Source organism: Episyrphus balteatus, chromosome 2 (assembly GCF_945859705.1).
Source record: "Episyrphus balteatus chromosome 2, idEpiBalt1.1, whole genome shotgun sequence".
In the NCBI taxonomy this organism is placed as follows: Eukaryota; Metazoa; Arthropoda; class Insecta; order Diptera; family Syrphidae; genus Episyrphus; species Episyrphus balteatus.
Window position 1 is genome coordinate 44,113,076 of NC_079135.1, and position 14,914 is coordinate 44,127,989.

General features: G+C 32.0%; 1 long non-coding RNA gene across 1 annotated transcript; it reads left to right on the plus strand.

Annotated features, from left to right (window-relative positions):
• The first annotated feature begins 884 nt into the window (after positions 1 to 884).
• LOC129912314 (uncharacterized) lies at positions 885 to 6,617 on the plus strand. Its single transcript, XR_008771801.1, has 2 exons — positions 885 to 927; positions 6,230 to 6,617. It is a non-coding gene; the product is annotated as an uncharacterized LOC129912314 (long non-coding RNA).
• Positions 6,618 to 14,914: the final 8,297 nt, after the last annotated feature.

Below are 14,914 nucleotides of genomic sequence, written 5' to 3' on the forward strand. Positions count from 1 at the left end.
TCACATTTCCGAATCATCAAAATCGGAGCCTTTCATCTTCAATACAAAGCATATACCTACATTATGCACGTTTGTTTACATTCCCTTTACTCAAAGGTGAGTAAAATAAGAAAGCCATGGATGATGGGTAATACAGAGATGGTTTAAAATGCAGGGATGGCGGGCAATGCAGAGGTGGCGGGAAATGCAGAAATGATGAGTAAAACAGGGATGGCGGGTAATACAGGGATGATGTCTTATTCAGGTATGGCGGCTATCTAATGCTAGTTGATACAGGGATGATGAAAAAAAAACAAGGATGATGGAAATGACAGAGATGATTGTTTAAAATTTTACACTCAGTCTAACATAAGGGGCAAGTTAAGGAATCGCACAAAATAATCTTGTTATTTTAACGGCTCAAAATTTTTAAATATGAAATATAATCAGTTTTTTAATTGTATTATGTGCCATAGGGGTTTAAATCATCCTTGCAACTTAATCTACATTTTGAAGTTTAAAATTTTTAAACGTTAATATTCTGGTAAATTCAGGAAGGTATTTGAAATCGGAATACCTACATTCTGTGCATCTTATTTCGTCGGTTAGATATTTTAATATTAATTGTTTGTGAGTAGATTAAAAAAAAAATGTTTTAGTTATTGTTCAACTTTTCGTCTTCAGTTTTGATTATGATTTTAATAGTTTTATTCAATGAAATTTATAAATTAAGTTAAATGGTCCAATTCATGTTCTAAATTGATTAAAATTACCGACGCGACGGATCAAGGATATATATTTTTTGGTTTGAATTTCCCAGGATTTTTGTTCGTAGTGTAATTTTTAGAGTCCTGAATTTTTGGACTTAATTTAATTTTTTTTTTTAAATTTAGTAAACAGGCAGAGTTTATACTACTCGGTTACTAGCACAGTTGTACACATAATAAGGTAATATCTTCCGAACGTTGTCAAAATTTGTTTGTCAAAAATAGGAACAAATCTGTCAGGTAGGCCTTTAATTTTGTTTTAATTTATTAAAAAATATCATTTGAAAAAATTATAAATTGAAAAATAACAAATTTTCTTCGTGCTTCTTCGCGGAAAATAATCAATAATTGTTAAAAAATTGGTGGTGCGCGTGGTGTTTCGGTTTTTGTGCGTTTTTCGTCGGTTATTTCAATTCATTAAGGCTAGGCGCACACATGCGATTTCAGTCGTGCGATTATTCAGTCGCAAAAATGGATCACACGGATTTCAATGCCGGTGAACACACATGCTTCTAAAAAATAGCCGCGATTTAAAAATTGAAAAATGTCCCATTTTTTTGGCGACGCGACTGTCGCAAATTAAAATGGAACAAATGGATCAGTATAGTTGTGCACACACTTGCGACTAAACTGAAAACGACTAAAAAGTAACAGTCGCAAAGAGGCCAAATCATGCGCACACATGCGATTTTCAACCACTCGATTTTTTAGACGCAAGAAATGAAACACATTATTTTAAATGAGAGCGCACAGACTTGCGATTTTAAAATCGCAAAGTTTAAAAAAATGGATCCGGTTCTATTTTTCGCGATTTTTTTTTGCTGTACATCTTATATAATTCTCCTGTGCGTTTGTTTGTGACCCTACTCCTTCTAAACGACTTGATAGATTTTTCTGAAATCTGGTGGGTGGGATAAGGTCCATCCAAGACAGGTTTTGTTTTATAATTGGACCCGGTAGGTGGCGCTATTGTCAAGTTATATGCAAATTCCGTATTTGGGGTCGAATGACTGAACAGATTTTGTGTGTGCGATAAGGTCCATCCCAGACAGGTTTTGTGTTATACTCAAGTAGCACACTGGTGTATAAATTGGTGTAAATTCATTAACTTTGGTGTAAAATTGAGAAATTTGAATAAAATGGTGTATTTATCAAAAAAGATGGTATAAAAATTATACCATCATCTTTTCTGTGCAAAATTTCAACCTTTCTTTTAAGATTCCGTGCAAAAAATAAGCCGATATTCAACTGTTTTTATAATACACCATTATTGGTGCATAAAATTATTCGATTCTCAAATGAACCGAAACGGTATATTTTGTACACTCTCTTTGGTGCAAGAAGTACACCCTGTGGACATAAAATTCACCAGACTGCATAAGTGGGAGACTTCATATTTTTCCATGGCCGCCATTTAAATAATGAAGACAGCGATTAATTATTTTACTATAATAGTACTATATCGGCCTAATTATCCTGCATTCTTACTTTTTTCGATTCGTTTATATTATAATCAGAGAAAGCTTCTAAAAAAATATAAAAACAACAAAAAAATTATTATTTTTGAAAAACTGATTTTTAAAATCGAAAAAAAAAATCAGTAATTCATTGAAATTTTTGAGGCGCTCGATTTTTAGACGGGGTAGTATCTAAAATCAGTAGATGGAATTTGTTTCGTTCTTAAATTAGGCACTCAAATTCATATTTAATCATTAGTTAATTGTATTGTGATAGAGAATAATTTATTTTCATTTATTTCATAAGAAATAGTGTACGTTTTAATTCATCAAACTATTTTAGGTAAAAAATAAACTTTGGTTCAAATTATAAATCAGAATAATTTAAATGGTGTATTTTATGCATAGATTTATTGTGTATTTGTCAATTTCAAAGGAATAATTTTTCACCAAAAACCAGTTCATTTTTTATACCACTAGCTCTATTTATATACCAAAATCGGTTTAATTTTTTAACCAGCGGAGTTTATTATGTACGAGAAAATGGTATATTTTTTATATTCAAAATGCATATCACGAAAGTGCAAAAAATACTCCAAATATTTTGGTGTATTTTAGACTTTTGTGCTACTTGAGTAATTGGACCCGGTAGGTGTCGCTGTTGTCAAGTTATAGTGAAATTCCATATTTGGAGTCCGAAAGACTGTATAGATTTTTGTGAATTTTTGTTGATAAGGTTCATTCGAGACAATTTTTTTTATATTTGGACCCGGAAGGTGACGCTGATGTCAAAATATAAGCAAATTCAATATTTGGGGTTTAAAATCATTCAACTGTCTTAAGTTGGACTTGACTTCATGTTACTTGGCTTTTAAGATAAAATTATAATCTAATGCACACTGCTAACGGGTAATGACTGCCCAATTCATCAGTTTTATTTAAAATTTAACATATGTACCTACATTATTTAAATTTGTAAAGTAAAGAGTTGTATTTTTTAAGTGTGTGGAGTCGTTTAATTTAATAAAAAGATGCGAACTTTCATCTAAAAATAATCCAATTTAATAAAATTTAAACTTACTAACTAAGTATACAAATTTCGATTGTAGCCACGAGGCGTATATGATTATCAAGAAGAAAGATTTTGGGTTAAGCCTTCTCTTTATACATTTAATATTTTGATAGAAAAATTAAAAGAAATGAATGAAATTTAAAAGAATGAGTGACTTAAAGTAATGTCAAATAAATTGAGAATTCAGCGATGAAATTTGAGATGTCGCCACAAGTGTATTGGCAAATAGCCGTTTTTCTTAAAAGCCTAATTTTTGAAGTGCCAAATTTTTAAAAGGCCATTTTGAAATATTTATTGAAAAAAGTTTGAAGGAGTTGAAAACTAATTTTGTGGTGCACTAAATGAGTATTTTTATAATCTTACTTACATAAGTTCTAAAGTGAAAGTTTAAAAGTAAACTGATTTTACTAACTAAAATACTACTGAAAACTTACAAAAATGTGTTAAGAACCTTATTTCGAATTCCAAACAACCAAAAATTCAATCTGCAGTCGAATCAATCTGCATTGAAAAAAATTTGCTACTTTTCCGGAAGATTCCGGAAGATTCGATCTTTTCAAATCTCTTTTTGAGACGGATTCACATACATTTTCACACACACTACAATATACAATTGCAAAACGTCAAACCAAACTATAGTTTGAGACAAAACAAAATTTAATAAACCAGAGCCTTTATTGGATAAAAATATAGAAATTTAAAACATGAAATTATTTCAAAATAGTAAAAAATATTTTGTTTGATCTGTCACTAGGACACACATAAATTTTAAAAAAAAATTACTACTAATTGAATTTCCTAAATAGCCAAAATGAATTTTAGTAGTTTGTGCTCCAAATATCAACCGAACCAAGTGAACCGATTTTTTTTTTTGTATTGGATAAGTTTTACACATTACAGGGCTAAAATTTGAAAATAAATACTAGGAAAGGAGAACGAAGTCCGCCGGGTCAGCAATGGCACCAGATTGGTAGTGAAACGTTTAATGAATAATCTTATAGAAGCAACAATTTTAACTGGTAAATTTAAGGGCGAACATGTTTTAATACCACGAATACCAATGATTCCATCTGATTTGTCTTTTGAATTTAAGCGTTTGCAGTTGCCTGTTCGTGTTGCTTTTGGTATGACCGTAAATAAATCTCAAGGCCAAACCCTTGAAATCTGTGGTATACATTTGGAACATCCAGTTTTCTCCCATGGTCAACTTTATGTTGGTTGTTCACGTGTTGGTAAGCCATCAGCCTTATTCATTTATACGACCAACCAAGGAAAAACCAAAAATATAGTTTATAAAAAAGCATTAGAGTAAAAAATAATCAATAACATATACAAAAAAATTAAAAAAAAAACAGTTTTTTTTAACGCCCTGCGAATCGGTCGGGGGTCTTGCTATCTTATAGGTATATAAACCGGCAACACCGGCTGACTTATTTTTCTTATTTTTTTTTTAATCAAAGGGGAATAACAGTAGAAGGTTTAAGGCTAAAAAATTAATGATTTTATAGGGTAAAAAGGGGTAACACGATATTGAAAAACGAGGCTATTTTCTAAACGGTAAGGTGAAGAGAGTTGAATTTTTTTTTAAATGACAGATAAATTTATTTTTAAGGTTGAAAAACGAATTGAAAAAATTCTAAAAAAATTCAAAATTAAGTTGTAGTGAAAACATGTGGTTGACATTCGACAAAAGTCTTATTACAGGTAGGGAAATTTTTTTACAGAAATAAGAGTTACACCATTGGAACGATACTTAAAAAAAAATTAGGTGTCTTAAACGGACTTTTTTCATAGGCACTTCATTTTGAAATATGAGTTTTTGAAAAACAACTAATTTTTAGGAACATTTTTGAGTAGTTTTTTTTAAATTTTTTTGAATTGAAGCCTGCAAAAAATCTCAAACTAATAGAAAATATAGGTTTTAGTTATGCGCATGCATGAGTATTTTGCATAGGCCACTTTTGCTAAAAGTTTAAAAGTGAATATTTTTAAACTCATTTTATGAACTCTTCAAGTTTTGATCCTCTTTTTCATTTGAAAATTAAATAATTACAGAGTCGAAAATTAGAAATAAATACCAGAAATGGCGGAACGAAGTCCGCCGGGTCAGCTAGTAAGGATATATTATACAGAATATTATTCACCTGCCCGCACGTGCGACACTTGGAACAATTATTTTAAGTACAATAATGGATATTACTAGAAAGTGTTGTATAGTGGCTCTTTTTTTATAAACGATAGGAAATTTAAAAGGACAATTCCATAAAATTCATAAAAATTCAAGAGAAGGCCCTCAGAAATTTACCCAGTACTATAGAATGAGTATATGTATAATGCTTTGGTGAAATAATGGTACTCGTGGGGCCTAAAATAAGATACAAACATACACATTGCAGAGAATTTATTTCTATTTCTAATCTGGTAAACAAGCTGTCAAACCCTTACCAAATTTTGAGACATTTATTACTTTACCACTTTTACCAGAGCTTACACCGTTTCATGAATTCACCTTATCATAAAATCCGATCGTAGATACCATTTGTATGAAATTTTTCATTACAAACGGATTTCGTGATTGTTTTCTTTGCGGTCATTTGATCATTAGATTTGAACAGTGAGTATCTCCTGGTTCTTTTGATCTTGAGATGATGCATTTTTTTTATCGAAAAACGGTCAACTTTTTTTCGACCAAACATAATGTTTTTTCTTGCAATAAAAGATAGTCTAGCGATTTTTTAGTCGCAAGTGTGTGCACGGTAATTTAATGTTGCGACTGCGATTTTTTAGCAGCAACGACTGAAAATCGCATGTGTGCGCCTAGCCTAAGAATTACGGTCTGACATTGGTCGCCAAATTGTCATGTTTTGACAATTTGGCAACCAATGTCAGTTGGGAATATATTACCTTTTTATGTGGGTTACTATAGTAATTTTCATAAATTCTTATCTTTTTAGGTTGCAACAAAAGAAAATACTAATACTTACCTAGTTGTTTTGCCTTTTTATTTATTTAAAAATAAACACCAACAAAACTTCTTTTTCAATTTGATGGGCGTTTGCTATTGAATAATAAAATATTTGCACTCACAGAACTCAACTGAGTACAGGGATGATGAGGAAAAGCAGTGATGATTGGTTTGTGGCTCAACACACTCCCACCAGTTGAATATTATTTTTACGGAGCTATTTTATAATTAATTGTTTGAAAATTTTTTATCAAATCTGCTACCAAAACACCAATAAACAATTTAACTTTCGAAAAATTATAAATTCAAAATCAATCTAACTGTTTTTGTGCCAAAAAAATCACTTTGAAAATTGAAAAATAAATTGGATATATTTTTGTTTCTTGCCTTTTATTTATTAATAAATTCAAAACAAAAGAAACTCCTTTTTAACAATTCAATTGTCGGTTGCTATTGAGTAATTATATATTTTCACTCGCAGAACTCAATTCGGTACAGGGATGATGAGGAAAAGCAGGGATGATTGTTTGTGGTTTGACACACTCCCACCAGTTGTATATTATTTTTGCAGAGCTATTTTATAACTAATTGTTTAAAAAATTGAATTAAATCTGCTACCAAAACACCAATAAACAATTTAACTTTCGAAAAAATATAAATTTAACTTCAACCTAATTGTTTTTGTGAAAAAAAAATCACTTTGAAAATTGAAAAATTTGAATTTATTTTTGTTATTCTTGCGCAGTCGGTAATCAACCTCCAACCATCTCTGAATGGCGAATTGAAATGTTTATCATTTTATAAGATTTCTTTTCAAAAAAGGAGATTTCCTTGAGTTAAAAAAAAAAAACTGTATATGAAAATTATAATTCCGAGGATCAGCACGTACGCCATATTTTTACATTTTCATAACAGTCAAGTACAGGGATGACTGTATCTATATGGAGTCACCCGCAGTTTTACAATCTAAATCAAAACAGAGTACCGATGCATAAAATATATATATATGAAATATATCTATAGGTACCTCTTTTATGTAATAAATTTCCTCATGTTTAATATTGACATATTTTAAAATGCATTTAAATTTCGCAAATGGCAAAAAAAAAAACTAAAAATACTTATAGCTCTAACATCTGTGTTGTTTGAAATTTGCATTACCAACATTTTTATTTTCTCTACACACATGGATTTGAAAACTTAAATGACGTTATTATTCTGACGTTAACATTATTTATAAATAGGATGTTAAAAGAAAACAAAACATCCCTGTATTGCTATGGTTTTGGTAAGGAGTTTGGATACGAATTTAAAAATAAATTGAGTTTTTTTGTTTTGTAAATTTAGGTACGAATGTACCTAATGTTCTGTACGAATATTTGTGTTGATGGACTAGTGTAAGGACTCGACTTTGTAGATAGACTTATAGACACACATTGTTCACTTGATTAAAAAAAAAAATGAAAAAAAAAAAATTTCTACGATAGTGATAATAATTGAAAAGAGAAAAGCTTGTTGGTTGCCATTCGGTTTCATTGCGGTATTTTATAAAATTTAAAAAAAAAATGTATAATAAAATAATCCAATACTTTACTGGATTTCAAGCCGATCCAAAATACTAAAACTAGATTACTGAAACTAAATTACGGTTTTTGACAAAAGCGTTAACAACGAAAAATCCCGTGAGATAAGACTGCTCCTTTAAATGCTGACGTTTTGAATAAAGTGGCAAAAGCTTCCAACAAAAATTCAAAAGTTTATAATATGTGGTTTGCAAGAGATTAAATAAAGAGAGTCTTCCAATTAATGTGAGTAGCCTAAATTTACACTATTTTACATTATAAATATAAGAATTGATTGTCTGCCAAAAGACCTCACTCATTGTGATGCAATTAATAGATATTGAATTTTTTAACTTTTTTAGCTTTTTTTTTAGAGTTCCCAATAAAAAAAAATAACAAACAAGAAATTAAACACAAAAGTCTGCGTTTAAAGAGTCACGGTTAACATTTTCAGACTTAGGGAAAAGAACAGAGCATCAGTTCTTATATGAAGGAAGAAAAATAGTTTGCATTTAACCTACTTACATTAATGGTAAATCTGGAGTCAATGCGCTCACAAAGTTTTGGGTTTTTGATTTCAGAGGTCAAAGCGTTTATCGATCTCGTTGATCATCTAATCTTAGCTTAAAAAAACTGAATTAATATGTTTAAGTAAGGAATGCATCAACTTAGAAAAGATTCAAAAAAATAAAGTTCGCTGGTCAGCTCTTTTGTTTAAACGAGGAAAATTATGCCTGCTAAAAAAGGTGTAATATGTATCCATATTTTAGTTTAAATCATAGCTACTAACGTAAAAATAGGATTAAGTGGAAATAACAGTGGATCAATTCATTTTAAATTCGCCAAGAAGAAGAGGAAATTGACTTTGTTCATCAACAAGAGCTGACCCATTTTTGTTTCTGATGTAACAAGGAAATCGATCTTGCTTTCGCATTATTTACTCGTGCGCTTTACCATAAAGTCGATGCACTAGCTGTGCTTTTTTGGCATTTGTAATCCGTATCCGCAGTTGGCGTGTACATGCATTACAAAAACAAAACACAGCTGTCGATAAGAAGCTAAACCAAGCTGCGGATAGAATTTTGACGAAGTGTACAAAATTGCGATTTTCTTTCTCTTGGTGTGTATGCATACAAACTTTTGTTACACTGAGGGAAAAGCCACCATAAAACAACATAAAATCAATGAAAACCACATTGTTTTAATTATTATTGCGTTGAAGATGAGCATTTTAAAATCTACGTGGAAATAAGGTTAATTTTTTGTGGTTTTCTATTTCAAAGCAACATATTTCAAAGTAGTTAATCTTTGAAACACAAACGTTTCAACTTCAATTTATTTTTTTCCTCAGTGTACGTGTTGATGTTTGAGAAATCCTACTGCCGATAGCTTTGCAAAAAAAGCAAGCCTACTGTTTAAAATAAATATGTATAATAAGATGGAAACATTTTAATACACTCGTGGATTTTGAATGATAAATTTAACTCTTTAACTCAACTTTTTTTCCTTAGGCGAAAAATTATAAAGATACAAAAAGTGAATTTCATTTAGGTACCACCATTACCTTTAGACATCCAAAAAAGAGAAGCCTCCTATTCAATTCAGAATCACGTTCTAATGTCGCTTTTTTCTTTGCAACATTTTGTTTGCTTTTCGTTCATCTGACTATCTGTAAATTCCATACTTACGGTATACTCGTAGCGTTGTTTTTAATGCAAAATTTCTGTACTGATAGGGATTCACGTTCATTCCCACGGGTGCTTTTGGAAAGATCACCGTTAGATGCGGATACTTTTTTTTTTAAAGAGGCATAGAATTATTGGTCGTAGATACCAGATCTTTATCAATTGGGTATTACGTAAAGGTATCTTCTTGCTGAAAAAAATGCATTTTCAAATATCTCCAAATCTATCGAGTGAGATATCAAGGAAATGTCCCTTTAAGCTTTATGCTTGTTGTGTACTACGAAACGAATGACAGAAAAAATGAAACCCAGGGAAACGAGAGTCGCGACATAGAGAGATTATTGGCGTTTTCGATTGGCAGTCCGGAAGCGTCCGGAATCATTCTGAAAGCGTTTTATTCGTACAAAACTGACAGTTTTGTGTGAATAAAATTTTTTCAGAATGATTCCGGACGCTTCCAGACTGCCAATCGAAAACGCCATATGAGAAACGAGTTAACAAATAAAATTTCAAAATAAAAAAAAAAAAAAAATGCTAAAGTTTTATTATCTATTAATTCGTATTGAATTATATTTGGAATTTCTGTACGAGTTTTATAATTAGGTATATAATAAAACACTTCTTATCCTCGTACAATAGTTGTAAAGTTTTATATGAAAAAAACAAATTGGATCGGTCAACAAAACTCAAAATAAAAGTCAGAACAAAAGCTAAAGGCAGTTGTTATTTCAATAAGAATATCGTTTTTGAAGTTATACTTCTTATGGGAGGGTGAGTATGAAAATTTACTTTTTGACAAGAATGTCAAAGGGATTATGACGCGATCACAATGGGTAGCAGGGCTGTCGTTTCACCTTTAGCGTAGGCAGTACTTTAGTATTTAAAAATGCAGTACGCCGCATTACGGCAAACATAAAACACACAACACGTTGCAAGTTACATGTTTCATGTGGCAAGTTGCATGTGGCAAGTTGTATGTGGCAAGTTGCATATGGCAAGTTGTATGTGGCAAGTTGCATGTGGCAAGTTGCATGTGGCAAGTTGTATGTGGCAAGTTGCGTGTGGCAAGTTGCATGTGGCAAGCTGCATGTGGCAAGTTGCATGTGGCAAGTTGTATGTGGCAAGTTGCATGTGGCAAGTTGCATGTGGCAAGTTGCATGTGGCAAGTTGTATAAGGCAAGTTGCGTGTGTCAAGTTGCATGTGGCAAGCTGCATGTGGCAAGTTGCATGTGGCAAGTTGTACGTGGCAAGTTGCATGTGGCAAGTTGCATGTCGCAAGCTGCATGTGGCAAGTTGCGTGTGGTAAGTTGCATGTGGCAAGTTGCGTGTGATGTGGGAAGTTGCATGTGACAAGTTGCATGTGGTAATTTCCATGTGGCAAGTTGCCAGGGTTGCAAAAAGCTCACATTTCAACTCAGCTCACAGCTCAGCTCAAATTTGAGCTAGCTCACTTTTGAGCTAGCTCACTTTTGAGCTAGGTACCATAGCTCAGCTCATTTGAGCTGAGCTGAAAGTGAGCTGAGCTGAAAGTGAGCGCCCCCAACTTCCAACGCCTAACTATATCTCGGAATTTTGAAGAAAATGAAAAAAAATATTTTGATGCCAAAAGGTAGCGGGGACTCTAACCTACATTTGGGTACAACTCTCATCCCTGTAGGTCCACGCGTTCTCAAACCGGGAGAACTTAAAAGTAAAAAAAAAAATAGGCACGATTCTGAAAAAATAGGCATGATGTGGCGGTTTAACATGGAAGGCGATTTTTTAAAAATCTGACAATGTGCAAAGCGTAGGCCCATGACACAAGCTATCATTTGGTATCATTCCCAAAAATTGATCTCAAGCGGTTTAGCTCCTAGGAGCGTTCAAAGATTCGGGGATTTTTCGAAAAAAAAATGTACCCCAACTTTCAAAGGCGATTTTCTCGGAATTTTGAAAAAAATCGAAAAACCAGATTATACCACTATCGGGTAGCTGAGAATATAAGCTTTCATATGGCACCACTCCCCTGTCTCTAGATTAAAGCGTTCGAATGCCTATATCGCGGAATTTTTAAGAAAATGAAAAAAAAATTTTGATGCCAAAAGGTAGCGGGGACTCTAACCTACATTTGGGTACAACTCTCATCTCTGTAGGTCTACGCGTTCTCAAACCGGGAGAACTTAAAAGTAAAAAAAAATTAGGCACGATTCTGATAAAATAGGCATGATGTGGCGGCTTAACATGGAAGGCGATTTTTTAAAAATCTGATAATGTGCAAAGCGTAGGCCCATGACACAAGCTATCATTTGGCATCACTCCCAAAAATTGCTCTCAAGCGGTTTAGCTTCTAGGAGCGTTCAAAGATTCGGGGATTTTTCGAAAAAAAATTTTACCCCAACTTTCAGAGGCGATTTTCTCGGAATTTTGAAAAAAATCGAAAAACCGGATTATACCACTATCGGGTAGATGAGAATATAAGCTTTCATATATCACTGCTCCCCTGTCTCTAGATCAAAGCGTTCAGCTCCCACAAGTTTTTTCGCGCCCCCAACTTCCAACTCCTATATCGCGGGATTTTGAAGAAAATAAAAATAAAATTTTTGATGCCAAAAGGTAGCGGGGACACTAACCTACATTTCGGTACAACTCCCATCCCTGTAGGTCCACGCGTTCTCAAACCGGGAGAACTTAAAAGTAAAAAAAAATAGGCACGATTCTGAAAAAAAGGCATGATGTGGTGGTTTAACATGGAAGGCGATTTTTTAAAAATCTGACAATGTGCAAAGCGTAGGCCCATGACACAAGCTATCATTTGGCATCATTCCCAAAAATTGCTCTCAAGCGGTTTAGCTTCCAGGAGCGTTCAAAGATTCGGGGATTTTTCGAAAAAAAATTTACCCCAACTTTCAAACGCGATTTTCTCGGAATTTTGAAAAAAGTCGAACAACCGGATTGTACCGGAATATTTTTTTATGATAAAAAAAAGAAATATTTTACTAAAAAAATAGAAATATATTTACTATTAAAAAAAACCAAGAAAAAAGGTCACGAAAAATTATCTGCTATGGTGTTTTATAAAAGCTTAAAATATCTTCATATTTTATTATACTTTCCAAATAAAAATCAATGTATCCTCTCACCCATCACAGCTCAGCTCACTTTACCTTAGCTCACCCAATAGCTCAGCTCACCGACAGCTCAGCTCACCCAACAGCTCAGCTCAACCATCAGCTCAGCTCACTTTCAGCTCAGATCAAATGAGCTGAGCTATGGTACATAGCTCAAAAGTGAGCTAGCTCAAAATTTGAGCTGAGCTGTGAGCTGAGCTCAGCTCACTTTTGGGCTTTGTAGCAACCCTGCAAGTTCCATATTGCTACTACTAGTGCTGAAGCACACACAATTCTCATAAAATTACCTTTACCATATCGCACATTTTATGCGCAATTCATTTACTTTTGTTAAGCATATACCGTACGTTCTGAACCGCACAACATGAGTAAATTTCACAGAATAAATTGAAAACTACATGGACCAAGGAGGATGAAAGAATTAATTTATTGTTCACTTGATAAAAATGTAAAAAAAAACTAAGTGTGGATTAATTACTTCATAATAGAAATTAAAAATATCAAATGAAATTCATATACATACATATACTGGATGAGAAGTATAACTTCAGTCGCGTGTACATGTGTACACACACTCTTTTTTTTTTTTTTAACGATACTCGTTCTACACGAAAACGCGGATTTAAAAACGATAATTGTTTTACGCACTAGAGGACCTGGGGCCCAATTCCGCAAGAGTGAGTTTTTCTCTGCCTTGTTCTTAAGCCAATTTACAGGTTTGATCGTGTACAGTACAAAGATAGTAGTAGGTCTGTTTAATGAATCTGATCTGCACAGAAAAGATTCGAAAAGTACAGGTTTGTGTGTTTCATAAGGAAACACCTTGCCCTAAACTGTTCTACAAACTGTCATTTTGTGTTCCATGAAGTTCCATAACAAAAAAAATCATTTTAATTTTAAGTTTCAAAACTGATAGGCAAAAGTCAACCCTATAAAATAGGAAGGTGTACTTTTCTGATCTCTTTTGTTTTGACAGTTTTCAAGAATTTGAGATGTTCTGATCTTTTCTGTTCCAGTTTTTCTTCATTAAACAGACCTAGTATACACCTTGCTCTAAGCTGACTACATCAAAGAATCTGAAGTGAAAAAAAAAAGAAGAATCCACTTTTGTGGAATTATGCCTTGGTTGCTGATTTATTTGCAAACTAAAAGCTTGGTCACACCGAAGGGTACATGCGGTAGCGGTACGGGTAATTGTAAGAAAAAATTTCCACAGCTGAATTTTGATATTCCAGTTTGGAATTTTTTTCATACAATTACCCTACCGCTACCGCATGTACCCTTCGGTGTGGTCAAGCCTTAAATATTTGTTTTTGTTCAAAGATGAGCAGGGTTGTAAAAAATCATTTTTAATGCATTTGTTTTCCATAACAAATTTTTAAAACAATATTAAACAATTTATTGGAACTGAAAATATTTGCATTGAAAAAATATATATTGCAACTAAAAGTATTTTGCATTAAAAAAATGTTTGCAAATAAAAAATTTTTTGCATTGAAAAATAAAATAAATGCAAAATATGTGCATTAAATATTATTTTTAATATTCGTCGAATTTCTTACAATTTTGGATATTTGACCTTACATTAAGTTCAATATTAGGTATATTCGAAACAGCCAATATATACTCAAATAGTCAAAATTGGAAGATATTCGACGAATATCAGAAAAATATATTTAATGCACATATTTTGCATTGATTTTATTTTTAATGCAGAAAATTTTTTTATTTGCAAAAAATTTTTTTAAAGCAAAATATTTTTATTTGCAATATAAATTTTATTTTCAACGCAAATATTCTTCAGTTGAAATGAGATTTTTTTTATGTCAAATATTTTTAGTTGCATTAAATATTGTTTTTTTAATGCAAAATTTCAAATGCATTTTCTTTTTTTAATTTATACATTTTTATAACCCTGGTTCACAGTGAACTTTTTACATCCCTTTTTTTATGATATACATATGTAATGAGAAAATAAAAGATATTAAAAAATACATTCCGAAGAATCGTTCTTTTTTATTAATTTATTTTGGAGAATTTTTTTCCACGTGTAAACCATACCATTTTAAAGTACCTAAAGCTTTCAACCAAATAAATCGCTGTATTAAATTTTTCAAAACTCTAAATTGTTTTTCATCCAATTTTGCTGATTGAAATTATGCCATTTTTTTCAAAGAGATAAACACATACAATGTCCGAAAAAAGTCTTCGTACGATTCGCAAATTTCAATACATATTCCATTTTATTTTATTTTTATTTGTCGGTGAGTTCATTTTCATATTCAAAAAATTGATTTTCGATGATAAAAAATTTCAGCCA